At 50.4% G+C, this 18,026-nt stretch overlaps 1 long non-coding RNA gene across 2 annotated transcripts; it reads left to right on the top strand.

Annotated features, from left to right (window-relative positions):
- The first annotated feature begins 1,662 nt into the window (after positions 1–1,662).
- Positions 1,663–14,395, top strand: LOC112833427 (uncharacterized). 2 transcript variants are annotated; one of them, XR_003210623.2, is made up of 3 exons: positions 1,663–1,702; positions 13,556–13,780; positions 14,133–14,395. It is a non-coding gene; the product is annotated as an uncharacterized lncRNA (long non-coding RNA). The 2 variants fall into 2 exon arrangements; XR_012373772.1 differs by having other exon boundaries at positions 1,664–1,702; positions 13,501–13,780.
- The last annotated feature ends 3,631 nt before the right edge of the window (positions 14,396–18,026 follow it).

Here is an 18,026-nt window from a genome sequence, read left to right as displayed (position 1 = left end):
CTTTGCAGAAAAAGCAGAGGGATTTGTCAAAAGGAACTTCCCTAAACTCTTGGCAAGAACCGAGAGGAAGTAATGAGTGGGAAAGTGGACAGTCGGAACGTCCATGGACACTCTGATGACAGTGGCTTCTAGAATCAAAGGCACAGACACCACGTCCACTGGAACTTGGCTGTGTTCCTTCCCCTTTCCAGTTCCCAGCCCATAAGGTGGTCACTGCTTATTCCCAACACAATGGAATGAGATCCTGAGTCTCTATTTCCCCTCATCAGGTCTGAGACCCTCATTCAAATGGCCTACGTGTCCCGTTACCCTGAGCTCCATGGACCCGCAGTGTGGTGGGCACAGTGATTGACCCACCCTCTTGGCTCAGGTCATCAGAACTGCCTGCCTCTGGAGGGCTCCCCAGTGACCCTTGCCGCTGTGAGGCCACCCCTGTGCTTGGGGGAGTGACCCAGCCCACTCTAGAACTACGTGATCCCCACACCTCTCTCAGTGTTTCTTCAAGTTTGGTCTCGGGGCCAATCTACATTAAATCTTCCCGCCAGCTTTATTGCAGTCTGATTGACAAATAAAAATCATACATATTTAAGGTGTACAATGTGATGTTTTGATATATGCATCCATTGTGAAACCATTACCACAATCCAGCTAATTAACATATCCATTACCTCACATTAGTTATATTATTTGTGTGTGTGTGTTTTGAAAACACTTGAGATCTACTCTCTTAGCAAATTTCAAGTATACATCATTATTAACTGTAGTCACCATTCTGTATACCAGGTCTTCAGAACTTACTCATTTTGTAACTGAAAGTTTGTACCTTTTGATTAATATCTCCCCTTTCCCCCATCTCCCAGCCTCTGGTAACTGCCATCCTACTCTCTGTTAGGATGAGCTCAACTTGTTTTGTTTTGTTTTGTTTTTTTAAGATTCCAAATGTAAGTGAGATCATTTGATATTTGTCTTTCTGTGTCTGGTTTATTTCACTTAATGTAATGTCTGCCGGGTCCACCCGTGGAGTTGCAAATGGCAAGCTTCCCTTCTTCTTTAAGGCTGAGTGATATTCCATTGTCTATATATGCCACATCTTTCTTTATCCACTCATCTGTCGATGGACACTTACACTGTTTCCATTTCTTGGCTACTGAATAAAGCTGCAATGAACATGGGACTGCAGATGCCTTTTGTAGATAGTGATTTTTTTTAAAGATTTTATTTATCTGAGAGAGGGAGAATGAGAGATAGAGAGCACGAGAGGGAAGAGGGTCAGAGGGAGAAGCAGATTCCCTGCTGAGCAGGGAGCCCGATGTGGGACGCGATCCCCGGACTCCAGGATCATGACCTGAGCCGAAGGCAGTCGCTTAACCAACTGAGCCACCCAGGCGCCCTGTAGATAGTGATTTTATTTCCTTCGGATATACACCCTGAAGTGGGATTGCTAGATCCTATGACAATTCTGGGGTTTTCTTTGTTATTTTGAGGGACCTCCATACTGTTTTCCATATGGTTGCATCAATTTATGTTCCCACCAACAGGGTACAAGGGTTCCCTTTCCTCCACATCCTTGTCAACACTTATCTTTTGACTTTAATAATGGCCATTGTGACACATATGAGGTGATGCCTCATTGTGGTTTTGATTTGCATTTCCCTGATGATGAGTGATATGGAGCACCTTTTCATGTACTTGTTGGCCACAGGTATGTTTTCTTTAGAAACATGTCTGTTCAGATCCTTTGCCCATTTTATTTTTTGTTTTTTAATTTTTAAGAGTTATTTGTTTATTTTAGCAAGAGAGACAGAGAGAGAGAGAGGGCTGGGGAAGAGGCAGAAGGAGAGGGAGAGAGAGAATCTCAAACAGACTCCCTGTTGAGCACGGAGCTCAAGGTGGGGCTTGATCTCACAACCCTGAGAGCATGACCTGAGATGAAATCAAAAGTTGGATACATAACCGACTGAGCCACCCAGGCGCCCCTCCTTTGCCCATTTTAAAATTGAATTGTTTGTTTTTCTGCTCTTGAGTTGTATGAATTCCTTATATATTTTGCATATTAACCCCTTATCAGATATTTGGTTCATAAATATTCTCTCCCAATAAGTAGGTCACTTTTTCCTTTGGAAACTTTTTAGTCTGTTGTAGTCCCGTTTGTTTTTGTTTTTGCCTGTGCTTCTGGTGGGAAATCCAAAAAATCATCACCGAGACCAATGTCAGGGAGTTTTTCTCATGGTTTCAGATCTTATGTTTAAATCTTTAATCCATGTTGAATTGATTTTTGTGTATGATGTAAAATAAGGACCCAACTTCATTCTTTTGTATATGGATAGCCAGTGTTCCCAACACCCTTTACTGAAGAGACTATTCTTTCCCCATTGAGTATTCTTGGTGCCTTTGTTGAAAATTCGTTGATCATATATGCATGGTTTTCTTTCTGGGCTCTCTACTCCTTTCCGTTGAACTATGTGTTTATATGCCAGTACCTACCACTTTGCTTACCATAGCTTGTAATACAGTTTTAAATCTGGAAGCATGATGCTTCCAGCTTTGTTCCTTTTGCTCAAGATTGCTTTTACTTAACATGAGATTTTCACTTGATCAAAATCCTCTTGCCCAGGCCCTGCCCCACACCTACTGAATCCAAATCTCTTAGCGGGGGAGGGAGAAACCAGGGAATGTGCCTTTTCTGCAAACTTTCCAGGTGACTCTGCTGTGCCCACGACCAGGGACCACTGCTCCGAGCTCACAGGTCAGAGGGAGGCAGTGTGTGCTGTGGGAGGCACACGGGACTTGGGGGGCACAGCCCGGCTCCACTTCTCCCTTGCTCAGTCTTCTGATTCTGGTTGTCCTGCTCTGAGGCTGAGCTTCCTGACCTGAAAATTGGAGGTAATGACATTGTTTGCTTCCTGGGTTTGTTGTGGCTGTGAGCTAATACGTGCAAAGCCTCCGTCAACCCGAAGGCAAAGGCGCTATTTAAATACTTGTGTCGTCCTTAGGAGCCTCAGGGAGTGTGACCTTTAGGAAGAAGAGTTCAACAATTCTCAGTAATTAAAAAAAAAAAAATCATTCTTTACTCAAGTTTCCCAAAGGATATTAAGAGAGCTTCCCAAATGCATAGTCCACAGCAACACTTAATAAGCCATCAATGCTCTCGTACCCGCTCCCCTGGTGCAGCACTCCCCCGCCCCCCCAGTGCCCCCGGGCCCCTGTCCCCCCAGCCCAGGGCCTTCTCTCTGCCTCTTCCCTCACCCTCGCCCTCAGCTGTGCTGCTTATGCGTCAAGCGAGCCCCCTCCCTCCCCAGAAGAAGCCACCTGTCCTGGAGGAGGGAGAATGGGTAGCTGAGTGGAGGATGGGAGGTGTGGGGGGAGGCCTGGCCGGCTGGAGGGAGCTCAGTGAACACGTGGCCGTAATATACGTTTTCTGTCTACCCCATCAGTGAGCGTGAACAGAGCAGCATCAGCAGAAGGAGCCCTTTCCAGCGTCTACGTGTGGTCAGTGTTGGGGATGGGGGCACCCCCTGTCTCGCATGGGACCGGGAGCTAGCCCCCCCCCTTCCTGTCCTTCGGTCCTTTCTCTGTCTCTCTCCTTCTACTTAAAAAAAATCAAATTCTTTTCTCTCACAATCATTTGTTTTATCTAATATTTAACTAGTTTCCTTTTTAATTATAAAAGCAAGTAAATGCTGGTGTAAACATTTTCAAATAGGGCGTATGAGCTTAAGGTCAAAAAGCAAAGGAGTCCTTCTGGGTGTTTCCTTGCCTAGAACATGCGGGAGAGTCACCCTCCGGAGAGGGCTGAGAGCATGCGGTGTCCTGCTCTGGCTCCTCATGCCCCACTTGGGGCTGGGTGGCCGGCACCCTGAGCCACTTCTCAGTCTATGAAAGGCGTGGGAGACACTGGAGAGAGAAGGAGGGACTGACGCTGGGGATGTGTGTGTGTGTGTGTGTGTGTGTGCGCACGCGTGTGTGTGTTTGCACCTGTAACATGTGGCTGAGGATGTGGGTGTCAGGACCAGCCCCCACTTTGGCCAAATTGTGATGTGTCCTTCTGCCCCCCACCTTTGCTCTGTAACATTACCCCCTCCAGCCTGGTTCCTCCCCTCTCCCTCCTGCCCAGTACCAGGTGCCTCAGAGTTCCCTAGATGGAACCCCCGTGTGGCCTGTCATCTCAGGGCTGGTAGAACTGGACAGACATCACAGCCAGGCCTGCTAGGCTCCTAGCAGAGGGCAGGGGAGAGTCTGGGGGGGTATGGGGGGGGCAGGGAAGGAGGAAAAGGGAGCTGGATCCTGGAAGGCCTGGCTGGGGTGGGGGCCAGAGACCTGAGGCTGAAATGAGGTCCTCCAGGTCACCCAGACACCATGCACAAAGGGGGCCTAAAAAACTCAGGCTGGTTCCAGATCCTGTAGGCATTCTATCCTGCAGGGATTTATTTATTCATTTAATCAATCAATTAATCAATCAATCACTTATTAAGCAAATTTGTATTGAGCCCCGTCTATGTGCCCAGCACTGTTTTAGGAACTGGGGATACAGCAGTGAATGAAGAAACCAAATCCCTGCCCTTGTGGAGCTCCATTGGGAGGCAGACAACAAACATAAAATAGGATGGATCATATGTCAGGATGTGGTAAGTGCTATGGACAGAATACAGCTGAGGAAGGAAATGTGAGTGACACTTTTGAAAGAAGGACCAGAGGAAGCTCCTCTGAAATGTTGACTTTGAGAAAACACCAGAGGATATGAAGAGGGAACCTGTGAATATGTGGAGGAAGAGCATGGTAGACAAAAGGGCGAGTGCAAAGGCCCTGGGGCAGGAGTGTGTCTGAAGAACAGCAAGGAAAGTGTGGCCAGAGCAGAGTGAGCCAGGTGAAGGGAGGTAAGAGGTCAAGTCAAGGAGCAATAGGGGCCAGGTCCTTCAGGGCCTTCTACGCTGTACACAGTGAAGACTTGGGTTTCATTTCCGAGAACAGAGGAACCATTAGAGATTTGAACAGGAATGTGCCGTGGGCACACTTATGTTTTAACAGGACCAGATAGCTGCTGGATGGAACCCAGAAGGTAGTAGCAAGGGCCAGGGACTAGGAAGCCCAGAGGGAAGACTCTGTAGTTGAGGCACGCAGAGCCTGGTAACAAGTGGTAGCCGTGGGAGCAGGGTGAGTGCGTCCTTTGAAGGTGGAGTTGGCCGCATCTGCTGGATGATCAGCTGTGCGGACCTCAGGCAGCGATGCCACTCGTGGGCAGGTTGGCAGCAGGTCTGTGATTCCAGGGCTCCATCCACTTAGGATGGGCCCCAGCCCACCTGGGGAGAGGGCCGGCAGGAGCTTGGCGACAGTGACGGCCAGTCCCTCCAGCTGGACTCCCCTGGCCTTACCAAGTGAGCTGGTGGGGCAGGGGGCAGCTCAATGAGAGGCTCTTGGTGAGCACACAGGGGGCAAGAACACAGCCAAGGTCAGACCCACTGCACAGGGCTCCTTCTCCTGCCACAGGCTGGCGGGACTGAGACAGTGCCTCCTGGCATTGACCTGGGCATGAGAGTCTGTGCTGAGCAGCGCGGGCAAAGATGGGGGCTGCCTTTCCAAATTGCACCTCTTGCTCCCCACCCCAAGTCCCCTCTCTATTGACTGGTCAGCTCTGAGGACAGCACATCCTAGGCCCCAGGGGGACCCCCTGAGAGGGGCTGAGTGAATTGCTTCTCTGGCGCCCTCGGTTTAGAGCGGTGGTCCTCAAACAGGGACAGTGCCCCCAAGCAGATATCAGGCAAGGCCTGCAGATGGTTTTGGTTGTCACTGCTGGGTGCAGGGTGGAAGTGATGGTCTTGGCGTCTAGTGGGCAAGGCCAGAGACACTGCCGTATTCCCTACTGTGCACAGAACGGCCCCCAGAGGGAAGAATCGTCTGAATTTTCTGTCCCAACACGTTGGTAGTAGTGAGGTTGAGAAAACCCCCTTTAGAGGCACTAACCTTCTTGTGAGTGGCAGGTTGCAAAACCAAAGTCCTCCCATCTCTGTATGTAAGGCTCCTTCACACCACTGAGAAGGGGAGTCTATTTCTCCACTCCCACGGCTCACTCTGACTGACCACATTTCCAACCAAATGGAAGAGGTACCATGGGATTTCTGAGCTTAGGCCTCCAGAGGTCTTGCCACTTCCATTGTCACTGGTTAGAGCCCCAGGTGACAATGAGAACCAACCACCACATCACGGTCATCTTAAATCATTCAGCCCTGGACAGCCGGCTGGTGAGTATAGCTGCGTGAGTGATCCCAGGAGAAACCAGCAGAAGAACCACCCAGAAAAGCCCAGCCCAAATTGCTGAGCCACAGAATGGCGCTTGTTTGACTCCATCCACTAAGCTTTGGGACTGTTTGTTTGGCAGTGATAGACAACTGATACATGGAGAATCTGTACATTTCGAAGGGGATGTCAAGGGACCATACACCTTCGCCCAAAGGATTGATGGGCACATTTCAGTCAATGGAAGCAACTGAAGCTCAGATTGGGGGCGGCAACAGACTCTGTGTTCCTGTGGATCACATCCCTCTAGGGGAGTGGCCACGGGTAGGGTCCGCATTTAAGGCTGGATCCTGTGCGTACAGAACAGCTATGATCCTGCCCCGTGGGCCACAGGTCAGGTGGGGGAGCAGCTGAAAATCGAAACCAGATTGATGGCAAACCACTGGGGAGAGCGTGTGGCCTTAATGTGGGGGCAGGAGGGCCAGTGTTGCCACCTGCCAGAGGCATGACCTTGAACAGGGCACTCTGCTTCCCTCTCCGAACCTCGGTTTTCTCCTCTGGAAAGTGCTGATCATACCTCTCTCAGGTTTATTGGGAGGATTAGGTCAGATGAGAGGAGGCGATGGATGTGAAGGATTGAGCACTGAGCCCAGCACGGAGATGGCACCATGGTGGCTTGCTGATGATGAGGCAGACACGCTGTTGGAATAGGGTTGGCTAAGAGTAAGGGATACAGGGGTGCCTGGGTGGCTCAGTCGTTAAGCGTCTGCCTTCGGCTCAGGTCATGGTCCCGGGGTCCTGGGATCGAGCCCCGCATCGGGCTCCCTGCTCAGTAGGGATCCTGCTTCCCCCTCTCCCGCTCCCCCTGCTTGTGTTCCCTCTCTCGCTGTCTCTCTCTGTCCAATAAATAAATAAAATCTAAAAAAAGAAAAAGTAAAGGATACAAAGGGACCATCTAATCTCTGTCCTCTTGAGCTGAGGAGAGGCTCCCAAACTTGGGAGCTGTAGGAACTAGGTTATTGCTCAAAGTTTCCAGAATGGGTGTCCCCAGATGAGAAAGAAAAGCAGGTTTAAATCAGACTGGCATTAATAGTAGAAGGCAGGCAAACAGTCAGTCTTGATATTATTCCTGTGTGAGCCAGCATGTGGTGTGGGTTTAACTTAAAGCAGGCATTTAGTGAGTTGATAAACAGGAGTGCACACCTCCTGCCCTCCCACGCCCTGAGCCCCAGAAGAACAATTATCCTGGAGAGAAGACGAAAGGAACATATGGAAATGAATTCTAATAATGTGGAGCGAGCACGTAGCACCTGCTTTCCTGGGGCGGGCTTTGATGGGCTCGGGTTGAGACTGGGTTCACGCCAGCAGGTAACAGAAGTCAGCCGAGGCCTCCCTTCCTGGTTCACTCCATGGGTTCAGTCACCGTGGGATGGAGACGGGCTGGGAGCTTTCTGATCTTCTCTGAACCTTGTGATCTGAGGCACGCCTCCACTGGTGTGGTCTCTATGGTGTCGTACACAGATCATCAGCATAGGTGGGCTGGTTATGTGTTTCTTTGCCTTCCTCCAAAGGCTGACATGGAGTGGACGGAGGAGGCCAGTTGGCCTGTCTCAAGTCCCCAGACCCACCTGGGTCCTTCAGATCCTAAGCTGCAATTCATGGTGAGCCATTTCTAACCAATCTGGCAAAAGAGGGGCTTCACTGACTTACGGGATCGACCTTGGGAAAGCATAGGGCATTGGCCCCCCAGGCATCTGACCACCGTCACCAACAGAACCCTCGCCTTCTGTCATCTCACCTCAGCATTAACCTCCCAGGTTGGTTTTCTTGACAGGATTGAGCACCCTGACCACCGTAACTCCCATCCAGACTTTCCGTCCTTGTCTCAAATCCAGTGGTGCCTGGGAAGGCCTCTGTCAGCTCAGGATGAGTCACGCGCCCACCCCGGCACTGTGGCCAGGTCTGGGTACGCTGGTTGGCTGTGTCCTCCACAACCTCACCAGTTAGATGAGCTGGAGGGACTCTCCCCAGAGCAGTGAGGATGCTGTTGCCAAAAAGACGGGAATCAGGGCAGACAGCACCGTCATTCTGCTATGGGGGCCAACAGAGTCATAATGTGCTTTCTTGAGTTATTTCTACAATTCCTCACCATGAGCCGTGTATTCACCCCAGGGCAGGTATTCCACGCCGGCGGAAATGTAGCCAGACACTCTGAAGCACAGTCATATTGAGGTGGCTGTTCTGAGGTCCATCATGGTTCTTCTAGGTCTTTGATGATTAAACGGGGAGGAAAAGATGAGTCTTTCCATAATGAATGCAGTCGTTGCTTTATTGTAGGCTTGTTAAAGACAAATGTGCTGGTTTTGAGGGCGCAGCTTGGGGTAGGGTGTTTTCCTCTAGGGCTCCCTTGCGCAGAGAACACACAGATACAAGCTTTAAAAGAACACAGAACAAGCTTTCTTGTTGTATCATTTACAGTCTGGCTCAGCTGCACAGAACAGCTGAATGATGGCGGCTTCAACACAGGAGTTGTCGCTCTCCCGAGAGACCTCTGCAGGTACAGGGGGAGACTGTGCTCCGTGGGCCTCCTACGGTTTGTCACACCTTACAAGCAGAGCCCCGGGCAGCTTCTGTTCCAGACCATGTTTTCAAGCATGTTTTATAGCGAAGAGACTTGGAAGATAGATAGATCACCGTTCTGAGAGTCAAAGGGTAGATTTCTTGGCTCTCCAGGAAGGATAATGTGTCAAAGGGGCAAAGGTTGGGCAGGTTTGCTAGTAGCCCCATTATAAAGCTCGAGGTTCTGCAGCTGGGACACAAATCCACTGCATCTGCAGCATCTGCATGGACGGCTCCACATGGCCCCAAGCGGATCAGGGACAAGCGGACCTAATGGGAACAGACATGAACATGCAATTCATGCTGCCTGCTGTGTCATGGATGATAAAGTCCCTTTTTTTCTGACCTGGGAGGCTAGTGTCTTCTGCTAGCATCCACAAAACTGGGACAGGCTAACCTGTTAGCTTGCAAGTAGAGTAAAATTTCACAGGCCCCAGTGGTATAGGAGAAAGGGCTGGAATGCTGACTCCATAAAGTAATCCAGGCCCGGCTCCTTTTATCTTTCTGTTTCACAATCCTCAAGTTCACCTCATAGTCCAAGATGGTTGTTGGAGTTCCAGCCAGCACATCTGCATTCCAAGCAACAGGAAATATGGAAGGGGAAGGACAAAGTCACCACCTCTCAGCCCTCCTGGAATTCCTACACAACACTCATTGACTGTCACTTAATTACATGGCCTTGCCTAGTTGCAAGGGAGGCTGGGAAATGTCTTTAAGCTGGGTGCCATGCTGTCCCAGACAGAGCTTTGTGACTAAGGAAGAAGGAGAATGGACATGTTGGTTGGCAAACTAATCTCCGCCCTGGCCCCATCTCCTGGTTGCCATCCCTGGACGGGTGGTGGGGACAGAAAGGAGCTCCCTGTCCACATACAGAGCACACTGAATATGGGAAACAGAGGCGAACAGGTTTGGAGAAGGGTGTACTAGATGAATTCCTTCCGTACCACCCCAAGGGGCTCAAAAGATAGCGGGAGGGATGGACATGTGAATTACTGATTACAAAGCATTGTGAACAGTGGTGATCAGAGCTGGGTAGGGGTCATCCAGCTCAGGGAACCGTGAGAGCACGAACAAGAGGAACCTGCATCAACAGGCCATCAGGGAAGTCTTCCTGGAGGAGGTGTTGCTTGATTTGAGTGTGGAAGGATGAGTGGAAGTTCACCAGACATGGGTTGGGCGTAGGGCTGCCAGATAAAATACAGATGCCCCACTACATTTTAATTCTAGATAAGTACATAATTTCAGGATAAGTATAACCCATCTTGTATTTGGAGCATACTTATATAAAAAAATTTTCCATTGTTTATCTGAAATTCAAATTTAACTCGCATCTTATCTTCGTATTTGCTAAATCTAGTAACTCCATGTGGGGGTGAGGGTGGTTCAGGTCCAATGAGCTGACACAGAACAGCCCAGGGGATGGGAGCTGGCTACAGCTTGGCAGGTTGGAGTGAGGGAGGAGTGAAGGAGTGTGTGTGTGTTGGGGGTGGCGGTGCGTGTAAGGCTGAAAAAGGAAGCGAGGCAGGTCATTGTCTGGTTACTAAGAATTAGGAGTATCTATTAGCTAACATTTATTAGAGCAATTACTGCATGCCAGGAATTCTGCCAAGCACTTGGGTACGGACTAATTTAATCCTCATCCCATCACGAGGAGGGAGGTACTTCTCTTATCCCCACTTTACAGATGAGGAAACCTGGAGGTTAAGTAACAGCTAGGAAGTGGTGGTGTGGGGAACTCAAGCTCTGGGTGCCCATCCAGCTGTACCTCGCTGGAATTTTCCGTGGTGCTGGCCGTGCCTTATCTCGTTCACTCCCACGTCCCATGACCCTGCCTTCCTCTCAGCAGGGCAGGGTTGGCAACCACTTCGCTGCCTTAACATAGGGGAAACTGAGTGGGGGTCCAGGCCCTTGAAGCTCCTTGAGAACCCGGCCCTGGGACCCCCAGAGAATGGCTAGCTAGTCCAGAGGCTTCCACGCTAGGAGCCCTGCAGCGTACTCAGGAGAATCCCCGAACGCCCCTCTATGGAGGGGAGGGGATGGGGAAGAGGGGGAGCGCCTTGCAAAGGGGAGACCAAAAGAGGGGGACTCCAACTAGAGCAGCTCAGCTTTTAGCTACTGTATACATGGGGCATCTGTGTGAGCCTGCAATCGATTAAAAAATGGCTCAGCGGTTTGGAAAGAAACATTCTGCTGGTAGTTCAACGCCCTCTGCTCCGAGGAGGAAACTGAGCCCCAGAGGGGGTGGGGGTGATCTCGCTCAGCCCACGCAGGGACTCCGGCGGATGGCTTGATGCAACCTCAGGACCACCCACCCTCCCACCCCACCTGCTTCTGTGCCCCAGACTCCAGGGCATAAGTCTGGCATCTCCAGCAGACAAAAGCTGCAGGCTCAGCGCCGCGGAGGGCTGTCACTGCAGCCGGGGGAGGGGGGCGCACACACCTGCCCATCGCCTGCTCCAGGGGCTCCCAGGGAGCCAGGGGATGTTCCCTGCTGGGTACCTCACCCTTGTCCTTTGCCTGCTTTGCCCCGACCCTCCCAGGCCACGGTCCAGAGCCTGGATTTGGGGCCTGGCCGTGGCTGGCAGGCCCCGAGTGTTTACAAAGCTCGGCCGGGGTGGCTGGCTGTGCCGGGGACGGGGACCAGAAGAGCCCCCCATCCGTACCTGCTCCGCGCCACCCTCGCGGTGGCGGCTCTGCTCGGGAGGCCCATTGTTGTCCGAGAAATGTTTAGGAATCAGCCATTTAATGAGAACAAAAGGAATTAATTGGTGGTTTAGGCCTAATGAGACCGCTGTGCAAATTAACAGTCCTCATCAGCAGAAACAAACAGAGCCCTTAAATGAATTGCCGAAGAGCATTAAACTGAATAAGCTTTTGCCGGGATGATAAATAGCAGGTCAGAGGAGACCATCTGGCCCCTTCCCTGCAGCTTCCTTCCAGAGAGGAGGGAGAGGGCGGGAGGGGCCCAGCTGTGTGCACTCACACTCAGCCGGCACAGGCACACACACATCCGCACGCAGTCACACTCAGACACACCCAGCCACGGTTATTCACACACACACACACACACACACACACACACACACACACTCCTAGTCACACTCGCACATGTATATCTGCACACGCATTCACACTCACACACAAGCCTGCAGCCCATCTGGGCAGGAGGTGCAGGTGGCTAAGGCAGCATTTGTCTCTGAAGGGCCCAGACGAGGCCCTCACGCACCTTTCCCAGCTCTCTGCCTGATCGTCTCGGGGCCCAAGGGCAGGGGCGCGGGGGAGGGTGTACCCCCACAATACTTGGCTAGCTGGGAGGACAGAGATAAGCCTTGACTCCCGAGGTAGTAACCCTTACTCAAAGAGTGCTCTTCCCTCAGTGGCGCATGTGGGCTCCTCCCACCTGCCCCTCATCCCTGCATGGGCACCTCCCCTCTCCACACCTGCCCTCCAGTCAGGTGGTCGGGTCTGGTGGAAAGGCCCAGGCCAGGAACTCCGAGGAGGGTCACGGGCACTCCAGGCCATTCTGACACATACTAGTCAGTCGTAAGTCTAAGAATCCTTCTAGATCTTATATTCTGGTTGTGTCTTGCCCCACTTACTTTTTTTCCGATTGATCTGCCGTCTATATTCTTTATTAACCACAAACAGAAAGTAGCTGCTTTTGTTCAACACTGAACAGTCCCCCTAAGCACAGTGTCTGGCACATTGGAGGAGCTTAATAGATACTTGTTGGTTGAATGGGTGAAATCAAATTCTTTCAGACAAGGACATGATAATCAGCCAGGCTAAGGGTCTAGTGAAGTTTGGTAAGAATCCCAGCATTGCATTCCGTGCATGGAGGGCCCATATTGGACCCTCAAAATGTCTTGTTTCCCCTAGTGGGGGATCAGCCCCTTAAGCGAGGGGTCAGGGTCTGGGAGTCCCCCTACCCCTGACAGGGTCCCGGCCCTCCCCCACATACCTGGCCACCCAAGCCCAGTGCTCAGGCTGCAGGGGTCACCTTGCTAAGGCACAGGGGGGCCTGGGCCCAGGAACCTCTCATGGTGCCTCAGCACCTGCTCAGAATAGAGTAAAAGATATTCTTCTTTTCTCTCCCTCTCTTTTTTTTTGAGTAATAAGATATTCCTAATAAGAGAAAGGATTTATTTATCCATTTATTCATTTGACAAATATTTTTCAGAGTTTGTCCCTGTGTTAGGTTATGTAAAATAGTAGTGATTTAAATTGGCCAAGTTTCTGCTCTCAAGGAACTTTCATGTGTTGAGAGAGAGAGACAGTAAACTTGTGTTGAGTACCATGAAGACATGGTCAGGTTCAGAGCTAAAAGAAATAATGGAAGGATCCATTTTGGGGAGGCCCCTCTGTGGAGGTGATGTCTAGATGACACCTGAGGAATGAGGTGCCATGCAGACTGTGGGCAGAAGGGCATTCCTGGAGGCGCAGAGAGCATGTGCAAAGGTCCTGAGGCTTGCATGTGGCCAGAGCCTGGAGGAGGGAGATTGGTTGTAAGGCAGGCTCAGGAAGTTGGGCAAGCCCAAGTGTGCAGCCATGAGGAGTTTTAAGCATGACAGAAAACCACAAGGACCCTCAACACTAAATTTTAGAGATTCCCTGACCAACTAATGGTCACAGAACCCCTCCTGCGTACAGCTCTGTGCCTGATGCTGCAGAAACAGAATGTGTAAGATGTGGTTCCTGCTCTCAGGGGGGTGACAGCTGCTGTGACCCGGACAGCCTCCCCAGACCCAGCACCTGCTACCTGTGGCCTGGATCCAGCCCAGCTGAGAACCACGGAGATAGGCTGAGGCTCCTGGAGGCTCTTTGCCACCAACAGCCCCAGACATTCAGGAGCAGACAACATGGAGGCTTAGCGCGGCCAGGACAACTTCCCAGAGAAGATGGAACTTGAGCAAGTGGGCACGAATTGGAGGTACGGGTGCCTTTCTGTTGGACACTGTGCACAGCTCCAGCTTCCTCAGGCCACCTGTGAGGTGCAGCTCATTAGCCCATTTCAGGGAGGAGGAGAGCGAGGTGCAGAGAGGGAATTAGAGCCACCAAGGGATGTACGTGGGATCTGAGTCCAGCTCTGCTTGGCTCTTTCCATTTCCACTGAAAGAAGATTGAAACTTGGGTGCCTTGGTCTGGGCAGCAGGGTCATTTTCTGATTTTCATGGGCTCTGGGCCTTTGGCCTTCACGGGCCCCATTTCTTCATTAAAAACTATTAAAAATTATATTTTTATGACTTTGTTGGTCTCAAGATGAATGTGTTTGTCTTCTTCAGATTTTAAAAGGTTTTTCAACATGCTCATGGGTCTCCCCATGCATCGCGGGCCTGGTGTACTGTGCTCAGTGCGCCCAATGGAGAAGCAGCTCTTGCGGCACCTCCAGATCGCACAGCCTCCCCCCCAAACTCCAAAAGCTCAGCCGCCACCCCCTGAGATGCCCAGACTGTGCGCTGCGCCGGGAGGGATCCCACAAGGGAAGTTGCAGCTTGAGGGTCTCTGCAGCTGAGCCGGTAAGGGCAGCTGGACAAATAAATGGTCGCCTGGGAACGTATATGTCTGTGCTGATGCAGGGACAAGAGATTGCTTGTCTTTTTTCCTGGAACCAGAGCTTAAATTCACCAGGGTGATAAATGGTCTGGCCTCACGATGAAGGCCAGCTCCATAACTCAGCTCCAAAAGGCCCCAGAAGCATCCATCTCATGTTTGCTCTTTTTCTCAAGGCGGGTGAGGGCCATGCTGACAAGGTGGAGAAACACAGGGCCCAGCCATCCTGTGGTACCCTGGGGAGCGAGGCTTAGGGATGGGGGGAGTTCTACCACGGAGCGCCCCAGGGGCCCGGCCCTCCCACTCACCCCCGGGAGGCCCCACTTCCCACTGATTGCCATGCTTCCCACGGCTTCCAGAGAACTCAAAGCACAGCTCCTTCGGGGTGCTTCCCTATCTCAAAGACCTCCCATGGCTCTTGCCCACAGGAGGCAAGCCATGAGCCTCAGTTTGGTGTCCCGAGTTCGCTACGTTCAGGCCTCAGTTTACCTTTCTATGACACTTTACCCACAAAGCTCTTCCAGCCCTGAAACCTGTTCTGTAACTCTGGGTCTTATTGACCCTGGCTGTTTTCCTCTCCTGGAATGTCCTTCCTCCTCCAGGGAGCCCTCCAGGAACCTCCACTTTTCCTTTGTCTGTCTCCCCGCGTACTGGGTTTGGACCTCTGTTGCAACCTTTGGTATAATCTGCTTGTAGTCACCTATGTGTACCTCTGTCTCCTCCCAGTGTAGAAACCTCTAAAGGGTAGACCTGATTTTATTATCCTTGTCTCTCCTATAGGCTTAACGTGGTGCTTTGCACACAGGAAATGCCCACTGTTTGTGAAGTGAACTGCGTTTCCCATGGCAAGCTGCCTTGCTCTAGTTAGATGGTCTAGGAGCACCCAGCTGTACTCTGATTCAAGACCTTTGCTTAGAGGCAGACCCAGGTCCCCCATTTCTAATTAGATAAAGCCTTGACCTTGACTCATGTCCCCCTTTGGCCTGGGAGAAACTTAGGACACCAGGTTTGGCAAATGCACCGGTCCAAGAATCCATAAATATTGATTCGTTGTTTGCAGAGTAATTTAAATGTCAGTTATAAGCCCAAGGCAGATAAAGATCTGTATCAACAATAAAACTGTATGCAAGCCACCAAGCCCTGGGGAAGCAGCTTTGGGTTAAGACGGAAATGGAATGCACAGGCCTTGGGGAGGGAGGGCATTAGAGGGTGAGACAGATCAATGGCTCAGTGAGACTTGGCTGCCAGCGATCCTTGGGCTGGGATGTGCTTGCTCATTCCCATGTCTGCTGTTTGTGGATGGAGGTAGCCCGCCCTCCCTCCATCCATCCATCCATCCATCCATCCATCCATCCATCCACCACAGAATGCTGTTTCTCAGGTATTCAGGGGGAGATAGAGACAGACAGATACACATAAACACCAGAGACACGCACACACAGAACAAAGCTAAACACTGACATAGAGACAGAGAAACAGTGATAAAGAGACACAGGGAGAGGCAGTGATGGAAACGGACACTCATGGAGAAGGAAATATAGAAAGGGACTGACAAAGATGAAGGGAGAAACAGATATGCCCCACAGAGGGAGGGCAGGGGCATAACCCCGCAGGGTTTGGGCACAACTGTGCATTGGGGGGCAGCAGGCTGGGCCCTGGCTTATAGCAAGGGATACCTGATTCTAACTCCAAGAGGCAGCGTAGTCCTGTGCTAAGATCCATGGCTTAGGAATTTGACTGCCGTGATCAGATGGTGTTCCAGTTCCAGTTTTCCCACATACTAGATGTTTGTGATATTGAAGGACTTAATTAAACCTCTGAGCCTCAGTTTCTTCATCTGTAAAATGGAGATCCTCATATAATATACAGGGATCCTTGGATCACAGTTTTGGGGGAGTACATATATATTAAGGGCTTTGTATACTGTAAGCACTTTATAAGTGCTGGGTTTTATCATTATAATTCAGAGTCTTCCCTTAAAGGACTAAGTGACCTTGAGCAAATTGTTTCCTCTCTCTGTGCCTTGGTTTCCCCCATCTGTGAGGTGAGGAGGGATAGCTTTGAGGGTTTCCTAGTCTCTGCCTTCCTTCACGTTTCCTCCTGTCTGTCCTTTGTGGCTGTCCCCGGTGAACGGTTTCTCTCCTTTGCAGAAGGTGCCCCCTCTGTCTTTGATTTCATTTAGCCACAACCAGACCCAGCAAATGAATTTCTTCCCTCCTCTTGGCTGACACCAGGAAGTGGCCGGCCTGATAGCTCCCCGGGAGGGATCAATTGGAGGAAGCCTGATTTTGAAATGACCTGGAGGACTGCTTTGGGATGTTGAACCTGACCTGCCATCCTTCCGGGTCGGGGCGGGTGGTCAGAAGCTGCTGCCTCATGCCGTGGTCTTGCTGGGGCTGTCAGGGACAGCGGAGGGCAGGCTGCTCTGTGTGCAGTCACGTCTTTTCTCTGCATTTTTCATCTCCATATTTTTTGAATACTGTGATTATACATCTATTTTCTGAGTTTTTTCCATTGTAAATATTATCTGTTGGCTTTGCATGATAGCATTTAGCTTTCTTATACATGCGCACATGCATTTTCTGCCCCCCCCCCCCCCCAGTATAGTTCTACCACAAATGCTGGTAGTATATCAATATTCAGTGTTTACACTACTATGACGATTTAAATATTGTTCACAGCTGAGCCATGTACGTAGTGTACTATGAACACATTTCCTTTTTTCTATAACTTCAAGTTTTTCTGCAGATAATAATTTCCTCTTTTTTTGTTGTTCGTTTAGTTTTCTCTATTCCTATTACTAATTGACCTCCAAATTCTCCAAAAGAATTGCAAAGCTCCTCTAAGTATGGTTAAAACATCAGATAGTAGTTCAGTTTTATTTTCTTCCCATGGACACATGCTTTCTGGAGCTCTTTACCTTCTGCTCTGATCAGAACGGGGGTAGGGAGGTCTTCTGGTCCATTGTGCAGCGACCCTCCCGGACCTCCCTCCAGCATCTTCCTGGTAGCTTTTATTTGTTTATTTTGGGGCATTTCTCCTCTGTTGGCTCCCCTATTTCGTGGACACCCTCCTCCCTCTTTCCCGGCTTACCCCTCCACTACGGTGGAGCGTGACTTCCAATCGGGTGTGTAATTTTCAGCCCCTCCCAGCACCCCAGCCTGATAGTTTGGATTCCTGAGACTGTCCTGAGTTTCAGTGCACAACCTGCTTCCCTCTTTTGGCTCAGTCCTTGGAGGCTCTTGTAGACAGAAAAGATTGAGACCTGAGTCATTCCATCAGTTTTGCCTCTTGTTTCTTACCTTCCAAACTTTTCTTAAGATCTTATTTCTGTCTTCTCTTTCATTCCCCCGCCCCTCCTTTTTTGGTATTTATCCTTTTACAACCTCTTTTCTGTGATTTTAGTAAAGGTTTTGAGAGGAAGCAGAGATGAGCTGGAAGTTCAACTGATTTAAGAATGTTTAACTAGTGCAATAATTGATTGTTTAGGTCGTATGTTGTCTCAGAATGCAGAAAATGGGTCTTAGCCTTAATTTAAAATTTAGGAGCCAACAAACAGCTTGTGTCTTCCAAGTATTTTCTGGCTAAGTTTTCTTAGAGAGCCATACTTGTGATGGGGAGCATTA

The sequence above is a fragment of the Callorhinus ursinus genome, unplaced genomic scaffold, assembly GCF_003265705.2.
Source record: "Callorhinus ursinus isolate GAN/ISIS: 27379988/994484 unplaced genomic scaffold, GSC_fseal_2.0 scaffold25, whole genome shotgun sequence".
NCBI classification, from domain to species: Eukaryota; Metazoa; Chordata; class Mammalia; order Carnivora; family Otariidae; genus Callorhinus; species Callorhinus ursinus.
This window is presented reverse-complemented; position numbering and strand designations above follow the sequence as displayed.